Below are 21,477 nucleotides of genomic sequence, written 5' to 3'. Positions count from 1 at the left end.
CTGATAGGGAGCGTACAGGCGTGTGTACGGCCCGTACCACTACGAGTACGCATACGCGAGGCCACCCATACTGATAGGGAGCGTACAGGCGTGTGTACGGCCCGTACCACTACGAGTACGCATACGCGAGGCCACCCATACTGATAGGGAGCGTACAGGCGTGTGTACGGCCCGTACCACTACGAGTACGCATACGCGAGGCCACCCATACTGATAGGGAGTGTACAGGTGTGTGTACGGCCCGTACCACTATGGGTGGCCTCGCGTATGCGTACTCGTAGTGGTACGGGCCGTACACATGCCTGTACGCTCGCCATCACGATGGGTACACATACGGCAGCACTCCCATAGTGATATGGGAACGTACACAGGCCCTCTTGGCAGCAGTACAGCGGTTTTCACACATCACAGTGGTGACAGGCGGCACACAGGTAGGGATCGGGCGGACATACTTGTCCATGGATGGACATACTTGTCCATTAATTGACATCGAGGCATCGTCTGTGCATCACTACATGTGTGGGGCACAGGTGTGACGGCCTGTGATGTGGAACATTACTCCTGAGTCGAGAAGGCACCAGATGTATGATGAGATGTGTACAGATGTACTGTGTGATGGTGCGATGTGTGCCAGGCATGCCCTTGACTCCTTTGACATGTGTGCATGTCGTACTGCGCACTTGGGGTGAGCGTCACTGGCATGGCACGGACACCAACACACGGAAGTGTCCCCTGATGCCCGGTACAGGGGTTATGACACCTGACTTGTCACTACCCACGGTGCACAATGTGACTATGTCATGTATGTGTGGGGCTTCCCATCAGGTTGATGTTGGAGCACCCTCAAAAGCTGCAGCCGTTGCAGCAACCAACATGTGTCTGTGTGTAGATTGTCATTGCACACTGTTCCGCACACCATGCCACATGTGGTATCGGATGTGAGGTGCACATGTATGCATGGGACACGGAGTAGCGTGACAAGGACATGTCAGCATCCTCACAAGGTATGTGTGGTGAGTCATGACATGTGCACCTTCATGGCAAGGTGTGTGGGCTGTCCTAGTGTAATGTCATGTGACCTGTGGCTCCAGTGTTCCGCTACCAGTCTCTGCAATCGGCATCCTACTGCTGCTGATGTGTGGGCGTATGTCACTCCTGTGTTGCGTCTGGCTGTTCACTTGCACTGGGACACAGCTATTCCCATGGCGTGGCATGGGGAGGTTCTCAATCTCCGTGTGTAGCTGGGTCTTGGAAGGAGTGTCACCTTGCATCCATACGTGTCCTGGCCATGTAGCACATACCTGACTCCCTATGTAGCATGTGTGTATTGACAGATTAACATGTGCTCAGTACACATGAGTTGTTGTCGTAGTGCACTCACTCTTCCTTGTCACTTCCAAATTACTGCAGAGTGCCGCCTCTTGCCCGAAGAATTCCAGACTTGGCTGCCATGCAGGAGAATGACAGCATCCGGCTCTACCGCTTCACCCAACCGTTGATTCTGGAGTTGACGACGAGACTGGCACCACACCTGCAACCGCAGCACAGGTATCCCACGGCACTGACACCCCAGCTGAAGGTAATGGCTGCCCTACATTTTCTTGCCACGGGTACCTTTCAAAATACCATAGCTCATGTTGGTGGCATGTCCCAGAGCACGTTCAGCGGTGTGCTGCATGATTTCTTAGAGGCCATGTTGATTCACCTGGATGACTTCATCAAGTTCCCAACCCCTGAACAGATGACTGAGGTCAAGCGTGGATTCTATGCCCTGGGAGGGATGCCCCATGTCATTGGGTCCATAGATGGTACACATGTAGCTTTGGTACCACCACACGCACGGGAGGTGGCGTACCGCAATCGGAAGCACTACCACTCCATCAATGCCCTTGTGGTGTGTCAGTCCAACATGGTGATTTCACATGTCTGTGCTCGTTTTCCAGGATCAGCACACGATGCCTACATCATGAGGCGTAGCGGGATGCCTGATATGATGATGCAGCTGAGCAACGAACGGGCATGTGTTGTTGGTGGGTACAGTCTGTCTGTCCTGTATTCTGTATAGCCTACCAGCACGACCGCTTCACCACTTCTAACGATGACCATGTGCTTTCCATGTAGGGGACGCTGGCTATCCCAACATGCCTTGGCTGCTCACACCTCTCCGCAACCCCATCACGCCGGCCCAGCTCCGCTACAACACCGCCCATGGCCGGACAAGGCGAGTGATAGAGAGGACGTTTGGCATGCTGAAGAGCCGATTCAGGTGCCTCCACAAGACCGGCGGCGCACTCCCATATGCCCCGGCGAAGGTCTGCAAGATCTTCATGGTCTGCTGCATGCTGCACAACATGGCAGTTGAAAGAGCTGTGCCACTCATCCTGGATCAACATGACGAGGACCATCCACCCGTGGAGGACGAAGGGCTTGGCAATGGGGCTAGTGATGTGGAGGATGTGGAGCCGCAAGAGGACATCCGGACTCGGCTCATACGCGACTTCTTTGCTTAGTGGTGAGTACCAGTATCTGAGTGTGCACGCATTGGTCCCCGTGTGGCATGCGTTGTGATGTGTGTCTCCACCTGCATGTATGGCACGTGAGTCAGAGGTGTGTGTGGGTGTGTCACTGGAGTGATGGTGCCAGTGATGGTTGTACTTCCCCAGTCATAATTGTGACCTAGCATGTTGTCATCCATACATGTGTTGAGTAAATGCACATGCAAGTGGCTGTGCTTTTTGTGGCTGACTTCTTGTGTGTCTCTCATCCCCAGGTACCTGCGCATGACGTCTGCTGGTTGCATTGTTGTGGCACTGCTATTCCTCATGGACATGACATCGTGGGCTGACTCAGCGTTACAGGCACGGACACGTTTGGAAGTCTCCATGGGGTAAGGGATGCATCTGGGGTGTATTGGGTGTGGCAGTTGTTCACGATGTATGCACACGGCCCCTGTCGATGTTTGGTTCCTCTGCAGCCATGTCGCATCCCCATGGGACACGACATGCAGCTGTGTACACCTGAATAGATGGTCTGCCTGGTTGACAGTCATCAGTGATGGGATAGGGGATTGTGATGATGGCATCAATGTGTGTGACACTGCCCTCGGACACATACGGTTAGCTTTGGCTTGACATGGTGTGGGACTTCGACATCAGCGGATCTATGGTGTATGGCAGGCTCTCCGTGTGCAGCTGTGGGTATTTAGCTGTTAGCCGACGCTTGTGTGCCAGTTCCATGGCGAACACGCATGTGTGCTGCTGAAGGGGGGTGCCAGTGTTGGACCCACATGTTACTCCACATGATGTGTTCATGTGTACTTCGAGTTGCCTCTGCAATCCCGAATACATGACTAATAAAGGTGTCCCTATGCCTCCAAGGTGCCTCTTCTCAGTCAATGCTGGTGTGTTGCCACGGTGCATCCTGCTTGTCTGGCATGGTATTCCCTGATTGTGGCTATGTGTCAATGTGTCGAGTGGCAAGATGCAAGCTGTGTGTGTGGGCTGAGACTGTGTATTGGGCATGATGTCCATGATTGTGTGGGTATTGTGACATGTGCCATCCCCATGCATCCAACGTTGGCCAGGCCCCCATTCTCTGCATCCACCGGACTCAAGCTTGCAGGACATGGTTCTGCCACCTGTCTACACATACCTGGGTGCCCCCCAGGACACTGGACTGGATCCCTGACCTCTGCGCATGACTGTTGCTGTATTCAATGTGTGTGTCAGCACGGTTGTTCGGTAACTCCCTCAGCTGGTTGGGCCTATCACGGGTGTGTATGGTGCTCCATGTCTGTCTTGCCTAATACACTGTGACCCATGTGTCCTGTGCCAGACTCAGGCCCCAGGGTGTGGGTGGTTGAAGACAAAAGATGACTCAGGCATGTTTTGACTTTACAAGACACATGTTAGGTAATAATGCTACCAGCAGGCATCTACTCTTCATAGTGTGATTTATTATTGGGGGGGGGGGGGGGGGACAAAGTGAGGGTCTTTCCGGGATTTTGGAATCCAAAGTTCAGTAGGGGAGTTGGTGTCCTTGCCATTGGAAATCCTCAGAGTCCATGCCACAGTCTTTGTCAACATTGGTCAGCCAGTGACCAGCAGGGCCATGTGGCAGAGAATGTCTCTTGATGCTGTGATGCTGTTGCTCCAGTGGGCCAGGTGCCAGGCCAGGTGTCCTGGGAGATGGTGATGTAGCGCCGACCCTCACGGTCCTTTCCGTGGACGACCCGCCCTCCTGCGGGGAACCTCAGCAGCAGGCCGTGACGACATCTGGGATGCTCCGTCGGATGTTTCCTCCTCCTCCTCCTGATCCCTCCCTGTGGGTGGTGATGTTCTCCGCCTTCTGGCACAGGGAGGGTCGGCCATGTTGTCGGCCATCCGACGGAGTGTAGCGTGAATCCCCTGGAATGCCGTCACTTGCTCAGCCTGTCTGTCCTCCATCCTCCGTTGGTGTACCAGTAGACAGGCATGTAGCTCCGCATGTTGCTGGGCCTGCTGGGTCTTTATCTCATCGAGGCTCCCCCTGATCTCATTGAGGGTGGACACAACCTGGGCCATGCCCGTGGTGTCCTGCCGGTATGAGTCCAGGATGTTACGGACATGGGAAAATACCGGATCCCCAGCCAACTGGTCAGGCTCGCGCCTCCGCCGTCCTCCACTCCCACCACCCCTGCCCACTTGCGCCTGGCCTGCCCTTGTGGGCACATCGGGTCTCCGGGACCCCTGAGGGGTGGCATTGGCGTTGTCGCCTGCCTCCTCCTGGGTGCCCGGGACACCGTGTCCCTCCTGGCCAGCCTGGCTGCATTGTGGTGTTGGGGCAGGGATCCTGGGTGTCTCCTGGGATGTGGCAGGAGTGGGGGTGGTGGTTGGCACAGTTGTACCTGACGCAGGTGCTGCAGGTGGTTGGACACCAGAGGGGCCAGGTCGGTCGGGGTCGTCCACAGAGTGGTGAGAGTGGTCGCTGCCGGTGGGATCGGGCTCCTGCAGATCCAGGTCCTGTGAGTCTCCCCCCCCTGTGTTGGGGGGTGCACCACGACATTGACCTGTGTGTGAGAGAGACAATGTTAATTTTGGTCCATGCAACATCCATGTTTCATCAGTTTCAAAGTTGGCACATTTCCTCTTGGAATTAGGATCTGTCTTGCATTCCACTCACAGTGCACTTGTGCATGGGTGTGTCCCTTGGGCACCACTTTGGCCCCTTTAACTATGTGTGGCACAGTCTTACTTGCTGCGTCAAGTGTGACTGCAGTCAGCAGTGGAGTGGGCAGGTGTTGCGAGCCATGCATTGGCGCCTTCCGTGTAGCACTGTACATGTGCACATGGAGTGGATCCACACACTTATATGATCCAGGTAGCTGTCGTTGTGCTCGTGAACAGGTTGTGACATGGCCCTGTGTTTTGCCATGGTGAAGAGGGGGGGTTCTGGGACTGGCCACCCTTGTCTACATGCACGCAGTCTACCTGCTGACGAGCAGACATTCGCACACGCCACACAGTTGATTTGCTCTCCCTGTGTCTCGCTCCCTCTCTGTCCCCCTCTCCCTCCCTCCGTGTGTCAGCCTCCTCCCTCTGTCCGTCTCCCTGTGTCTCCCTCCCTCTCTGTCCCCCTCTCCCTCCCTCTGTGTCCCCCTCTCCCTCCCTCCGTGTGTCAGCCTCCTCCCTCTGTCCGTCTCCCTGTGTCTCCCTCCCTCTCTGTCCCCCTCTCCCTCCCTCTGTGTCCCCCTCTCCCTCCCTCTGTGTGTCAGCCTCCTCCCTCTGTCCGTCTCCCTGTGTCTCCCTCCCTCTCTGTCCCCCTCTCCCTCCCTCTGTGTCCCCCTCTCCCTCCCTCTGTGTGTCAGCCTCCTCCCTCTGTCCGTCTCCCTGTGTCTCCCCCCCTCTCTGTCCCCCTCTCCCTCCCTCTGTGTCCCCCTCTCCCTCCCTCTGTGTGTCAGCCTCCTCCCTCTGTCTGTCTCCCTGTGTCTCCCCCCTCTCTGTCCCCCTCTCCCTCCCTCTGTGTCCCCCTCTCCCTCCCTCTGTGTGTCAGCCTCCTCCCTCTGTCCGTCTCCCTGTGTCTTCCTCCCTCTCTGTCCCCCTCCCTCTGTGTGTCACCCTCTGTCACCTCAGCCCAGCTTCCTGGGCACACACTGTTAGCAGATCTTTGAGTGGCCCTTGGCTTGTTGATGTGAGTTTGTTTCTGATCTCCAGGCACCCATTGGGTGTGATGTGTGTCTGTGCGCTGCTGCTGTGGTGGTGTGTGCTGCCACTCTTTCACAATGTTGGCTGTTCATTAGCTGCTGTCATGTGCAAAACAGTGCCTTCACCCCCATGTGTTGATGCAAGGCGTCTGCCATTTGCTGGCAAGTCATTCCTGTGTTGGGACACACTGTTTGTCTGGCTGTGACCTAGGCCATATGGGCAGAGTGCATTGTTGTCTGCTTCGGAGTCGCACTATGTGATTTTTGGGGCCCAGCCTCCCGCCATCCGGGTTACCGTGTCATGTGTTGTTGTCTTCTGTGGCCTGTGACTTGACATTGTCCAGCTGGGTGCATGGGGCATGGTGGCAGCAGTGGCATGTGCGTGCTCATGGAGTGTGGTTGAGTCATGCGATGGCTTGTGGTGGTTGCGTGCCTGTTAGTGATTTTGGTTGTGGATGCCGTTCCCCCCATGTGAGGTGCGTTGTTTGTGTACTCACCCGGGTCTCGGAGTCCTTCTAATCCTTCGACTGCCTCCACCGGCAGTATGGCCATCACCCTCTCCTCCCAGGGATGGTAGTGTACGGGTCTGCGGGAGGGCCCTCCTCCGGTGGCGTTGGCCTGGTCGTGTTCCTCCTGCCTCTTGGCTCGGACCCTCCTCCGCAGATCGTACCACCTGTTCTGACATTCCTGCCTGGTCCTTCTGGTGTCCGCAACAGCATTCACAGCATCGACGATGGTCTGCCACATGGCTGTTTTTGCTGCCAGGCTGGTGTTTCTGACCAATGTTCCAAAGATCTGTGGCTCGACTCTGAGGATTTGATCAACAAGGACCTCCAACTCTCGGTTACTGAACTTTGGATTCTTGGTAGTGGGCATGGTGAGGGGTGTGGGTGGGGATGGTGGGGGGGTGTGTGGATGTTGGGGGGGGGTGTGTGGATGGTTGTGGGTGTGTGTGTGTGAATGTGATGAGGGGGTGTTTGTGAAGGTGGTTGTGTGAAGGTGTGCAAGTGTAAGGTGTGGTGTAGCTTGTAGTATGGTTCTGTGGTGTCTGGCAGCAGTGAGTCTGTTGCAAAGGCTCATGGTTTGTGTGTGTGGGCCCTTTTTATTGGTCCATGGGTGGGTGTGGCAGTGTTTGAAGTTTGGGTGGGTGTGTTATAAGTAGTGGTGGTGTTTTGGGCCTCTGTTTGTCTTTGGCAGTTGCAGGTCAGTGAAGGTGTTTTTGTAGTGTTTGTTGGCCATGTTTAGTGGCTTTGTGCCATTCGTATGGTGTATTCTTGTGTTGTTTAGTTTTGGCCTGGTTGCGTACGTGCGTTTTGAGCGTGTGTACGGTGTGTACATGGGCCATTTGGTTGTACGGTGCTGTCCTTGTGTGTGGATTGGTACGACTCGTACATGCGGTTGTGATGTTGGGGCCTGGGGTGCGCTCCATACTTAGGAGGTTGTGTTGGGGGTAGGACCGGAACGTACTGGGGTGTACATAGACGGTGGTACGACACGTACAGGGGTGGGGGTAGGCCTCGAACGTACTGGGGTGTACATAGACGGTGGTACGACACGTACAGGGGTGGGGGTAGGACTCGAACGTACTGGGGTGTACTTAAACAGGGGTATGACACGTACAGGGGTGGGGGTACGACTCGAACGTACTGGGGTGTGTGTACACGGTGGTACGACACGTACAGGGGTGGGGGTAGGACTCGAACGTACTGGGGTGTGGGTACACGGTGGTATGACACGTACAGGGGTGGGGGTAGGACTCGAACGTACTGGGGTGTGGGTACACGGTGGTACGACACGTACAGGGGTGGGGGTAGGACTCGAACGTACTGAGGTGTACTTAAATGGGGGTATGACACGTACAGGGGTGGGGGTAGGACTCGAACGTACTGGGGTGTGGGTACACGGTGGTACGACACGTACAGGGGTGGGGGTAGGACTCGAACGTACTGGGGTGTGGGTACACGGTGGTACGACACGTACAGGGGTGGGGGTAGGACTCGAACATACTGGGGTGTGGGTACACGGTGGTACGACACGTACAGGGGTGGGGGTACGACTCGAACGTACTGGGGTGTACTTAAACGGGGGTATGACACGTACAGGGGTGGGGGTACGACTCAAACGTACTGGGGTGTGGGTACACGGTGGTACGACACGTACAGGGGTGGGGGTACGACTCGAACGTACTGGGGTGTGGGTACACGGTGGTACGACACGTACAGGGGTGGGGGTAGGACTCGAACGTACTGGGGTGTGGGTACACGGTGGTACGACAGGTACAGGGGTGGGGGTAGGACTCGAACGTACTGGGGTGTACTTAAACGGGGGTATGACACGTACAGGGGTGGGGGTACGACTCGAACGTACTGGGGTGTGGGTACACGGTGGTACGACACGTACAGGGGTGGGGGTACGACTCGAACGTACTGGGGTGTGGGTACACGGTGGTACGACACGTACAGGGGTGGGGGTACGACTGGAACGTACAGGGGTGGGGGTACGACTCGAACGTACTGGGGTGTAGGTACACGGGGTATGACACGTACAGGGGTGGGGGTACGACTGGAACGTACTGGGGTGTAGGTACACGGGGGTATGACACGTACAGGGGTGGGGGTAGGACTCGAACGTACTGGGGTGTGGGTACACGGGGGTATGACACGTACAGGGGTGGGGGTACGACTGGAACGTACTGGGGTGTGGGTACACGGTGGTACGACACGTACAGGGGTGGGGGTACGACTGGAACGTACTGGAGTATGGGTACACGGGGGTACGACACGTACAGGGGTGGGGGTACGACTGGAACGTACTGGGGTGTAGGTACACGGGGGTATGACACGTACAGGGGTGGGGGTAGGACTCGAACGTACTGGGGTGTGGGTACACGGGGGTATGACACGTACAGGGGTGGGGGTACGACTGGAACGTACTGGCGTGTGGGTACACGGTGGTACGACACGTACAGGGGTGGGGGTAGGACTCGAACGTACTGGGGTGTGGGTACACGATGGTACGACACGTACAGGGGTGGGGGTAGGACTCGAACGTACTGGGGTATACCTAGATGGGTGGGGGTGTACATACACGGGGGGTACGTGTCGGACGTACGGGGGCTGGGGGGAGTGTTGGGCGCGTATGCGGGCACATGTCTCCATGGTTGCTATAGGAGTTCGGTGCGGACGGTGTTTTTTCCATACGGTTGTAACCTCGGACGCACGGGATGGATCGTGATTCCTCGGTCGGACTTGACTTTTCACGTTTGTACGGTAAATCGTCCGAGGACGTGTCGGACACATTTTCCGACCCGAGGACGTGTGGGGAATGATTCCCAATGCGGTTCGTATGGACTTTTTACCATGCGAATCGTGATTGCCAGTTCGTATGGCACTTGTACGATTCGTACGGTAAAAAGACCGGATACGAGTCGCACGGGGTAATTTTTTTACCGGATCGTGATCGGCACCTAAATGTACAACTTACATTTATGCAATTATAAATGTACATATACACATCAGGAAATGCTGTACAGTCAAAGTGGCTAACCTCAGATAAAAAAAATGCTCCAAGACTCCCTGCGTGGACATTTTACATTCAGAAGTCCTGGTCAGTTCTAAGTACAGAACTTGGCCTCTGTTTCTTAAACCTGTTGTCCCCTGTCTGAGCAAGGCTATTCTCATGTGGGTATCACAGCTCAAAGTAACTCTCCTATCGACTGAAGGGGCATCCCAGCTCCGTGCCTGCGTGCTGATATTTTTTAAAGGTAGGATGCTTTTTCATTTTATTTTTGTACACTGTGCTTTTCTAGTCCCTAAATAACTTGCTCAAAATGTCAGCTTTCAGATGCAATAATGCGCCCAGAACTATTGTGCATTAAGGCGCGCAATGTAATTCACATGTCTCCAAAGCTACCCTTTGCATGCCTTTGTATTTGACAGTGCAACCATTAAGCCATGCTACATTTTAAGTTTGTCACTAAGAGACAGTAATATTGGTGTTGGTAGATAAACTAATATTCAATCTTTTAATGTGGTGCAACAACATATTTTAACCAGTGGGAGATAGAAATCTTAATGTGCACATTGAAATCTGAATGCACACTTTGCAAATATTTATTTTAAATGCATTTATTTATAACACTTACAGAACTTCTTTTGTAACTAAGCACAGAAGCTTTACTTAAAGATAGAAAGTTTGTTTCACCCTTTAGAAATAAGTAATTATTTACTATGAGATCCACAAATGTAATTTTTAGGAAAAGCAGGAAAGGAAGTCCTAACGTTTATCCCTTTTCTTTTATCCAAAATAATCAACTTATATTTCAAAACTTTCAAGACTATTTGTCTTTAAGGCACAGGCTTGTATGTGCTCTTTGATACTAATTTAAAACCTAGTTGCCACAGTCTTTACTTGTAGCTTGTGACTGTAGCTGTATTTTATGACCGGCAGGTGTCAGCTTATACACTTTTCAGGAGAGAAAGCAGCAGCTGGTGCTGGGAGTCCGCTCTGTTCATTCTATTAAAACCCAGGCATTCCAAGCAAGTCAAAATCTATTGTTTTTAGTTTAGCAACTTACCCATACAGCAGCCACCAAGTACTCACACAATGTGAATGCTTTTAATATTTAATATCATGTATTTGAGGGGAGTGCTGTAACATTTTTCACAGCTGAAAGGTAGCACTAACAAAATGTTGGGCATCTATTTAAAAACAAAAGAAAAATGTAAGTCCTAGTTGTGTAAGACACATACATTCGTTTTCTGTGTGAGGCCTACTTTTTCCTATTGACTGTCTTTTTCTAGGTAAAGTTAGTTTTAACATTATATAGCTCTAGCTATACCCAAAGGTCTCAGAGCGCTTTATAAGAGGGACATAAAACATGAGCCTTCCTTAATACATCAATTATGTACATAAACAAACACAAAGGTGCCGATTACGATCCGGTAAAAACCGGGTACGAACCGTCGGTCGGAGCGTATTCTCCGTCCGACTCGTACCCGGTTGTAAAACATTACAAACATGGAATTACGATTCGCACGGAAACACCATTTCCGTACGAATCGTAAAAAACACCGACCGACGAAAATATGCATACAAATGTGATCCGGGAATGCTGCGACGTGACGTCGGGACGCTTCTAGGCAGCGTTTCACGACCCAGGAATTACGATTCGAACCGACAGCAGTCCGGACGGCAATATTTTCACGGCACCCAAAAAGTGCCGCAAATGCGAAGTACGGCGCGAAACGACCAGGGTAGGTGGCCCGGTAAGCACCGTACCCCCCGCATGTATGCGCCGTACCCCCCCCAGCCCCCGCATGTACGTGCCGTACCCCCCCCAGCCCCCGCATGTACGCGCCGTACCCCCCCCAGCCCCCGCATGTATGCGCCGTACCCCCCCCAGCCCCCGCATGTACGCACCGTACCCCCCCAGCCTCCGCATGTACGTGTCGAACCCCCCGTGTATGTACACCCGAGTACGTGTCGAACCCCCCCGTGTATGTACACCTGAGTACGTTCAAGTCGTACCCCCACCCGTGTATGTACACCCGAGTACGTGTCGAACCCCCCCGTGTATGTACACCCGAGTACGTGTCGAACCCCCCCCGTGTATGTACACCCGAGTACGTTCGAGTCGTACCCCCACCCGTGTATGTACACCCGAGTACGTGTCGAACCCCCCCGTGTATGTACACCCGAGTACGTGTCGAACCCCCCCGTGTATGTACACCCGAGTACGTTCGAGTCGTACCCACACCCGTGTATGTACACCCGAGTACGCGTCGAACCCCCCCGTGTATGTACACCCGAGTACGTGTCGATCCCCCCGCGTATGTACACCTGAGTACGTTCGAGTCGTACCCCCACCCGTGTATGTACACCCGAGTACGTGTCGAACCCCCCGTGTATGTACACCCGAGTACGTGTCGAACCCCCCGTGTATGTACACCCGAGTACGTCACGTACTCGGGTGTACATACACGGGGGGTTCGCCACGTACTCGGGTGTACATACACGGGTGGGGGTACGACTCGAACGTACTCGGGTGTACATACACGGGGGGGTTCGACACGTACTCGGGTGTACATACACGGGGGGTTCGACACGTACATGCGGAGGCTGGGGGGGTACGGCACGTACATGCGGGGGCTGGGGGGGTACGGCGCGTACATGCGGGGGCTGGGGGGGGTACGGCGCATACATGCGGGGGCTGGGGGGGGTACGGCGCATACATGCGGGGGCTGGGGGGGGTACGGCACGTACCGGGCACCTGTTTGGACGTCTCCATGGTTGTTATAGGAGTTCGGTGCGGACGGTCTTTTAACCATACGGTTGTACATTCGGATGCCCGGGACGGATCGTGATTCCCCGGTCGGACTTCGCTTTTCACGTTTGTACGGTAAATCGTACGAGGACGTGTCGGACACTTTTTCCGACCCGAGGACGTGTGGGGAATTATTCCCAATGCGATTCGTATGGTCTTTTTCCCATGCGAATCGTGATTGCCAGTTCGTACGGCACTTGTACGATTCGTACGGTAAAAAGACCGGATACGAGTCGCACGGGGAATTTTTTTACCGGATCGTGATCGGCACCAAAATATCTTCAATGAAACACAGGACAATGTATGCAAATTCCATTAATATGGAATGCTAGGCAATTCTGCCTCATGGTTTAATTCCAATTTTTTTTATCTTTGTTACTGCTTCACTTTCCATAGTAGCGCGCAGCTGCTTAGCATATTTTATATAATTCATTCTTTGAAATTTAAAGTGGAATTCTTACCTTTATCTGCAGGGCTATCTGGTGATGATTTTTTTTAACCTTTTTTTCTCCAGCCAGTTTTTTAAACAATTTTCTAGTGGGCTTACCATGATTTTCTTCTGAGATACCCTCTCATGAAATGTGTCTTGTTTACTACAATGTGCACTTACCCTGAAAGATAAATATAAAAGGTCTCCTACAAAGTAACATTTGTTAGGTAGTGGATGAAATGTGTTAAAAAGAGGAAAATCAACAGTTATGGACCAGCCAGAGACATCACATAAAACCCATTTGCTTTTCTAATGCGCTCCATTTTTTATATAAATCAAAGAAACATTTCAAGGAAACAAAGAGGTCCAGTACTGTAGATCAATACCCTATTCAAATGCAGTCATTCATCCATGACATAACTACACATATTTTAAAATCATTTCCCTGTGTTCCAGTGCAACCCGCAAATCAGAAGCTCCACTCCCTATATTCTGGGAGGGTTTCATTTTCTGGGTAAAATCAATACCCCATTCTAGCATAGCGTCTCCTGAAATGGATTTTTATAAAAACCCCCAAAGGGTCTAGCCATTTGTCAATATTTATTGACATAAAGTAACTTAGTCACTACTTCTTATATGTGTAGGTACACATAAAGTATTCTCTAACCCAGGCTCTCCTGCAGTGTATTCCACATATCAATTAGTGTATTGATACAGAGAATATTTTAAAAACATTCTCTACAGTCCCCTGTCTATTTTAAATGCCAGTCAATGCCCCTTTTATTAATACTATGGTGCCAATTCCGATCCTGTAAAAAAATTCCCCGTCCGACTCGTATCCGGATTTTTTTCCGTCCGAATCGTCAAAGTAGCGTACAAACTGCCAAGTACGATTCGAACGGAAAAAAGTCCATACGAATCGCATTGGGAAGATTTCCCCACACGTCCTCGGGTCGGGAAAAGTCACCGACACGTCCCCGGTCGAAAAACCCACCGTGCGGAAAAATAAAGTCCGACAGCGCAAGTACGATCCCTCCCGTCCTCCCCATTTCACAACCGTACGCAAAAAACACCGTCCGAACCTAACTCCCATAGCAACCATGGAGACATGTGCCCGCATACGCGCCGAACACCCCACCACCCCCCCGCCCGCGTATGTACGCACCGAACCCCCACCCGCGTATGTACGCACCAAACCCCCACCCGTGTATGTACGCCCCCGAACCCCCACCCGTGTATGTACGCACCAAACCCCCACCCGTGTATGAACGGACCGAACCCCCCCAGCCGTGTATGTACGCACCGAACCCCCACCCGTGTATGTACGCACCAAACCCCCCCCAGCCGTGTATGTACGCACCCAACCCCCACCCGTGTATGTACGCACCGAACCCCCACCCGTGTATGAACGGACCGAACCCCCCCCAGCCATGTATGTACGCACCGAACCCCCCCCAGCCGTGTATGTACGCACCGAACCACCACCCGTGTATGTACGCACCAAACCCCCCCAGCCGTGTATGTACGCACCAAACCCCCACCCGTGTATGTACGCACCAAACCCCCACCCGTGTATGTACGCCCCCGAACCCCCACCCGTGTATGTACGCACCAAACCCCCACCCGTGTATGTACGCACCAAACCCCCACCCGTGTATGTACGCCCCCGAACCCCCACCCGTGTATGTACGCACCAAACCCCCACCCGTGTATGAACGGACCAAACCCCCCCCAGCCGTGTATGTACGCACCGAACCCCCACCCGTGTATGTACGCACCAAACCCCCCCCAGCCGTGTATGTACGCACCCAACCCCCACCCGTGTATGTACGCACCGAACCCCCACCCGTGTATGAACGGACCGAACCCCCCCCAGCCGTGTATGAACGGACCGAACCCCCCCCACCCGTGTATGTACGCACCAAACCCCCACCCGTGTATGTACGCACCAAACCCCCACCCGTGTATGTATGCCCCCGAACCCCCACCTGTGTATGTACGCACCAAACCTCCACCCGTGTATGTACGCACCAAACCCCCACCCGTGTATGTACGCCCCCGAACCCCCACCCGTGTATGTACGCCCCCGAACCCCCACCCGTGTATGTACGCACCAAACCCCCACCCGTGTATGTACGCACCAAACCCCCACCCGTGTATGTACGCCCCCGAACCCCCACCCGTGTATGTACGCACCAAACCCCCACCCGTGTATGTACGCACCAAACCCCCACCCGTGTATGTACGCCCCCGAACCCCCACCCGTGTATGTACGCCCCCGAACCCCCACCCGTGTATGTACGCACCCAACCCCCACCCGTGTATGAACGGACCGAACCCCCCCAGCCGTGTATGTACGCACCGAACCCCCCCCAGCCGTGTATGTACGCACCGAACCACCACCCGTGTATGTACGCACCAAACCCCCACCCGTGTATGAACGGACCGAACCCCCCCCAGCCGTGTATGTACGCACCGAACCCCCACCCGTGTATGTACGCACCGAACCCCCACCCGTGTATGAACGGACCGAACCCCCCCCCAGCCGTGTATGTACGCACCGAACCCCCCCAGCCGTGTATGTACGCACCGAACCACCACCCGTGTATGTACGCACCAAACCCCCACCCCAGCCGTGTATGTACGCACCGAACCCCCACCCGTGTATGTACGGCCGTACCCACACCCCACCAGGGAATGTACGGACCGTACCCCCACCAGTGCATGTACGGACCGTACTGACGCCAAAAACACACGTACTGAACCAGGACAAACCATATTTACACAAGGAGAGTCAATTAGAGTTTCCCCACACCACCAAACATGCCCAACAACCCCACAAACATCACATACACTCACCTGCAACTGCCAAACTGCCAAACAGAGGCCCAAAACTCAATCACTCCTCATAACACACCCACACAAATTTCAAACACAGCCACACCCACAAATGGACCAATAAAAATGGACCACACACACAAACCATGAGCCTTTGCAACAGACCCACTGCTGCCAGAGCCCACAGACGACCCACACCACCATACTTGAACCTCACACTTGCATACCTTCACACAACCACCTACACAAACACCCCCTCATCACATTCACACACACACCTCCACTACCACACCCACACACCCACAACCATCCACACCCACACCCCACGCCATGTCCACCACCAAGAATCCAAAGTTCACAAAGGAGGAGCTGGAGATCCTTGTCGACGAAATCCTCAGAGTCGAGCCACAGCTCTTTGGGACATTGGTCAGACAGACCAGCATATCCGAAAAAACGGCCATGTGGCAGAGGATTGTCGATTCTGTGAATGCTGTTGGGACCACCAGAAGGACCAGGCACGAGTGCCAATCCAGGTGGTACGATCTGCGGAGGACGGTCAAGAGGAAGATGACTGACAATCACAACCAAGGGAACATCACTGGAGGAGGGCCGCCCCCCAGACCGGTACAATACCATCCCTGGGAGGAGAAGGTGATGTCCACGCTGGCGGTGGAGGGACTACACGGACTGCCTGGACTCCCAGACCCTGGTGAGTACACAAACAACTCACCTCACATGGGGGGGATGCCATACACAATCAATCATGCATGCCACCCCCCCCAAGCCACCACCGCACACAACAACACTCCACAAACACACACATGCCACTAGCGCCTCCATGCCCCATGCATCAATCAGGGCCATGCCAAGTCACAGGCCACACAAAACACCAACACAACACAGGATGTGGTCGATGCTGGGAGTGGGGGCATCAAAACTAACATTGAGCAACTCACAAGCACACAACAATGCCCTCAGCCCATATGGCCCAGGGCACAGCCATACAAACTGTGTGTACCCACACAGTACTGTCTTGCCTGCAAATGGTGGCTGCCATGCAGGATGACATGGGTCTGAAGGCACAATTTGCACATTACAGCAGACAATGAAGATGCATCGCTCTGATAGAGTCTCAGCACACACCGCCACAGCAGCAGCCTACACTCAGACACACTGCCCAATGGGTGCCCGGAGAACAGGGACTAACTCACATGAACAAGCCAATGGCCATTCAAAGACCGGCTAACTGTGTGTGCCCAGGAAGCTGGCCTGAGGTGACAGAGAGTGACAAAGAGAGGGAGGGAGAGGGGGAATGAGAGGGAAGGAGACAGAGGGGGACACAGGGAGACAGACAGAGGGAGGGAGTAGGGTGACAGAGGGAGACCGACAGAGGGAGGGAGGAGGGTGACAGAGGGAGGGAGGAAGGGAGACACAGGGAGACTAAATCACCCTTGGGTGGTGTGGCCATGTCCACTCGTCAGCCGGTGGACTGTGTGCATGCAGACCAGGTCTGGCAGTGCCTCAAACCCCCCCTTCCGTAGATGAAGACCGGTCCATGTGTCAATCTGTGCACGAGTCCATCCGTGCTGCAGGCACAGACCAAACCACACACCCAGTATACCCACCCACTGTGTCGGTAAGAACCCTGTCACAAATGCTTCAGTCCCCTACCTGCAACATCAAATTGCCTTGGCAAAACACCATTTGGCCACGTACAGTGCAACACGTAAGGCGCCTCTGCATGGCTCGCTACGCCCGCACACCACACTGCTGACTGTGTACCCAAATAGATGCATCAACTAAGATTGTGTCTCACACATGCGTAAAGCCCTGACAGCTGTGGCCAAGGGACATACCCATGCACAAGTGCACTGTGAGAGGAATGCAAGACAGATCCAACTACCCAGAGGAAGAGTGCCAAATCAGAAATGCATGAAACATGGATGCCACATGTGACACTGTTAACATTGTCTCTCTCACACACAGGTCAACGTCGACGAACACCCCCCAACACTGGGGGGGAAGTCTCACAGGACCAGGCTCCGCGGGATGAGGACCCCACCGCCAGCGATGACTCTCACCACTCCGTGGATGACCCAGACCAACCTGGCCCCTCTGGTGTCCAACCACCTGCAGCACCTGCGTCAGGTACAACTGTGCCAACCACCACCCCCATTCCTGCCACATCCCAGGAGACGTCCAGGAGCCCTGCCCGCACACGACCACCCAGCCAGTCTGCCCAGGAGGGACACGGTCCTCCGGGCACCCAGGAGGAGGCAGGCGGCAACGCAGATGCCATCCCTCAGGGGTCCCGGAGACCCGATGCACCCACAACGGCAGGCCAGGTGCACGTGGGCAGGGGTGGCGGGAGTGGAGGACGGCGGAGGCGCGAACCTGACCAGGCAGCTCAGGACCCGGTAGTGTCCCAGGTCAGCAACATCCTGGATACATACCGGCGTGACACCAGGGGCATGGACCAGATTGCGTCCACCCTCAATGACATCAAGGGGACCCTCCAGGAGATGAAGACCCTGCAGGCCCAGCAACATGCCTGTCAACTGCAACACCAAGGAAGGATGGAGGATAGACAGGCTGAGCTCGTGGCGGTGCAAACCCAAATGACCGGTGTACTCCGTCGGATTGCCGACAACATGGGCAACCCTCCCTGTGGCACCAGGCGAAGGCCATTACCAGACACAGGGAGGGATCAGGAGGAGGAGGATTCATCCGACGGAGCGTCACAGACATCGTCACGGCCTGCTTCCGAGGGTCCCCGCAGGAAGGTGGGTCGTCCACGAAAAAGACTGTGAGAGTCAGCAGAACATCACCATCTCCCAGGTCACCTGGCCTGGCACCTGGCCCTCTGGCCCAATAGCAGCACATGACATTCTCTGCCACATGGACTTGCTGGTCACTGTCTGACCTATGTTGACGAAGACTGTGGCATGGACTCTGACATTTTGCAACGGCAAGGATACCAACTCCCCCAGTGAACTTTGGATTCTACACTCCCGCTGTGCACCTCTTGTCATCCCCACAAACCCGTACCCCACCACAAATAAATTAATCACACTTACAAGATGATGCCGTGATTCTGCATTATTACAATACATTTGTGTGTCGTAAAGTCAAAGCATGCCTGATCTCAGAATTAACTCCAACCATCCAAACCGTGGGGTCTCAGTCTTGCCCAGGACACACATGGGTCCCAATGTATCATCTGATACAGACATGGAGTACCATACTCACCTGTGCTGGGCCCAACCAGCTGAGTGGTTCCCGCACAACTGTGGCTACAGACACATTCAGGGGAGCAACAGTCATGCGCAGAGGTCAGGGATCATGTGGAGTGACCTGGCTTGCCGCTCCCAGGTATGTCTAGACATGTGTCCCTACAATGTCCTGCATGCTTGCGTCAGGCGGATGTTGAGAATGGTGGCTAGCCCAAGGTTGGATGCATGGAGATGCCAGAATGCAGTTTTGGATCACAGTGCCACATGGTTGTGTTGGGGTTGTGGGCTGCATCATGAGTGTGGGCGTGGATCGAGAAGGTCATCCTGCAGCTGGCTGTGAAACATTCCCCCCATCCCGTTTGGACGTTGATGTGGCCTGGTTGCCCGACGCAGTAGCAGAGCTGTGCAGATGCACTCCGGATATGGACAAGTATCATGGGAGTCGTAAGGCACATGTCTGTAGACTGCAGGGTAGGATTCGACACGGATGTTGTAGTTGCCCTGGGGGATGGTCTCTCTTGCCTTGAGGTGGATGGAACTGTGCATCTTGTGCATAATACAGTTCCCACTCCCTGACAAACCCCTAGCATCTTGTCACTCTACACATAGACACATATGCACCACCTCTGAAAACTATGCCAGACATGCCGCACACACAGTGGCAACAGGCCACCATTGACAGGGAAGAGGCACCTTAGAGACAGAGGGACAAATTTATTAGTCATGTGTGTTGGAATGACAATGATACTCTGTCAACACATACACAGGTCATGTGGATGAACATGTGGGAGCAACACTGGCACCCCCCATTGCAACACAGATGCTGGTATTCCATTGAACTGGCACACAAGTGACGGATAACAGCTAAACACCCCCTGCTGCCACGGAGAGGCCGCTATACACCATTGAGGCCCTGATGGGGCAATCACACACCATGTCAACCCGGTGCAACCTGTATGTTTCCGAGGTCAGTGTTACACACAATGATGGCCTCATCACAATCCCCAATCCCCTGCCACATGACAGTCACCAAGTCTGACCATGGCTCCAGGTGAAGCCTGCCCCATGTCATGTTCCCCATGTAGGATCCACATGTATGCAAATGGAACACACATGAACCGGAGAAGTGCACACAGACTACAAACAATTCACACACCCAAAACGCCGTGAGGCATCCCTTACCCTAAGGAGATTTCAAAACTTGCCCGTGCATGTGACACAGAATCAGCACATGTTGCTGTGTTCATGAGGAGTAGCAGGAGCACAACAATGCCACCAGCAGACAGCATGCCCATGGACCTGTGGAAGAGAGACACACAAGGAGTCAGCCCAAAGGAGCACATCCGCAAGCATGTACTCAACACGTATCATGTTGTCAACATGACAGGTGACAATGATGACCCTCAGACAACATCCTTCCATTGCGCCATCACTCGAGTGACACTTCAATACACACCACTGACTCACTTGGCAGACATGCAGATGGACACACACATTGCAACACATGCCACACACGGCCCAATGCGTGCACACTCAGACACTGGAACTCACCACTAAGCAAAGAAGTTGCGTATGTGCCGACTCCGCATGTCCTCCACAGCCTCCTCCTCCTCCACATCACTTGCCCCGTCACCAAGGCCTTCATCCTCCACGGGTGGATGGTCCTGGTCATCTTGATCCAGTATGAGTGGAACAGCTTCCTCCACTGCCATGTTGTGCAGCATGCAGCAGACGATGATGATCTTGCACACCTTCACCGGGGCATATGGGAGTGCTCCGCCGGTCTTGTGGAGGCACCGGAATCGGCTCTTCAGAAGTCCAAACGTCCTCTCAATGACTCTCCTGGTCCGCCCATGTGCGTTGTTGTAGCGGTGCTCGGCAGCCGTGCTGGGGTTGCGGACAGGCGTCATCAGCCATGGCATGTTGGGATAGCCAGCGTCCCCTACAAGGAAACATCATGGACAGAAGTGTGTCAGCACAGGCAGTGAGATTGGAAGATGACGCCAAACACTGAACTGCCAGAGTCTACCCACCAACAATACATGCTCGCTCGTTCCGCAGCTGCAGCATCATTTCAGGCAGCCTGCTACGCCTCATGATGAAGGCATCGTGTGCTGATCCTGGAAAGCGAACACAGACATGTGAAATCACCATGTTGGACAGACACACCACAAGGGCATTAATGGAGTGATAATGTTTGCGATTCCTATACACCACCTCCTGTGCCTGTGGTGGTACCAACGCAACATGTGTCCCATCTATGGACCCAATGACATGGGGCATCCCTCCCAGGGCATAGAACTCACGCTTGACATCTGTCAACTGCTCACGAATTGGGAATTTAATGTACTCATCCAGGTGAACCAACATGGCCTCTAAGAAATCATGCAGAACACGGCTGAACATCGTCTGGGACATGCCCCCGACATCAGCAATGGTATGTTGGAACGTACCCGTGGCAAGGAAATGT

Source organism: Triturus cristatus, chromosome 9 (genome assembly GCF_964204655.1).
Source record: "Triturus cristatus chromosome 9, aTriCri1.1, whole genome shotgun sequence".
NCBI lineage: Eukaryota > Metazoa > Chordata > Amphibia > Caudata > Salamandridae > Triturus > Triturus cristatus.
The sequence above is the reverse complement of the archived record's forward strand: the minus strand, read 5'-3'. Positions refer to the sequence as shown.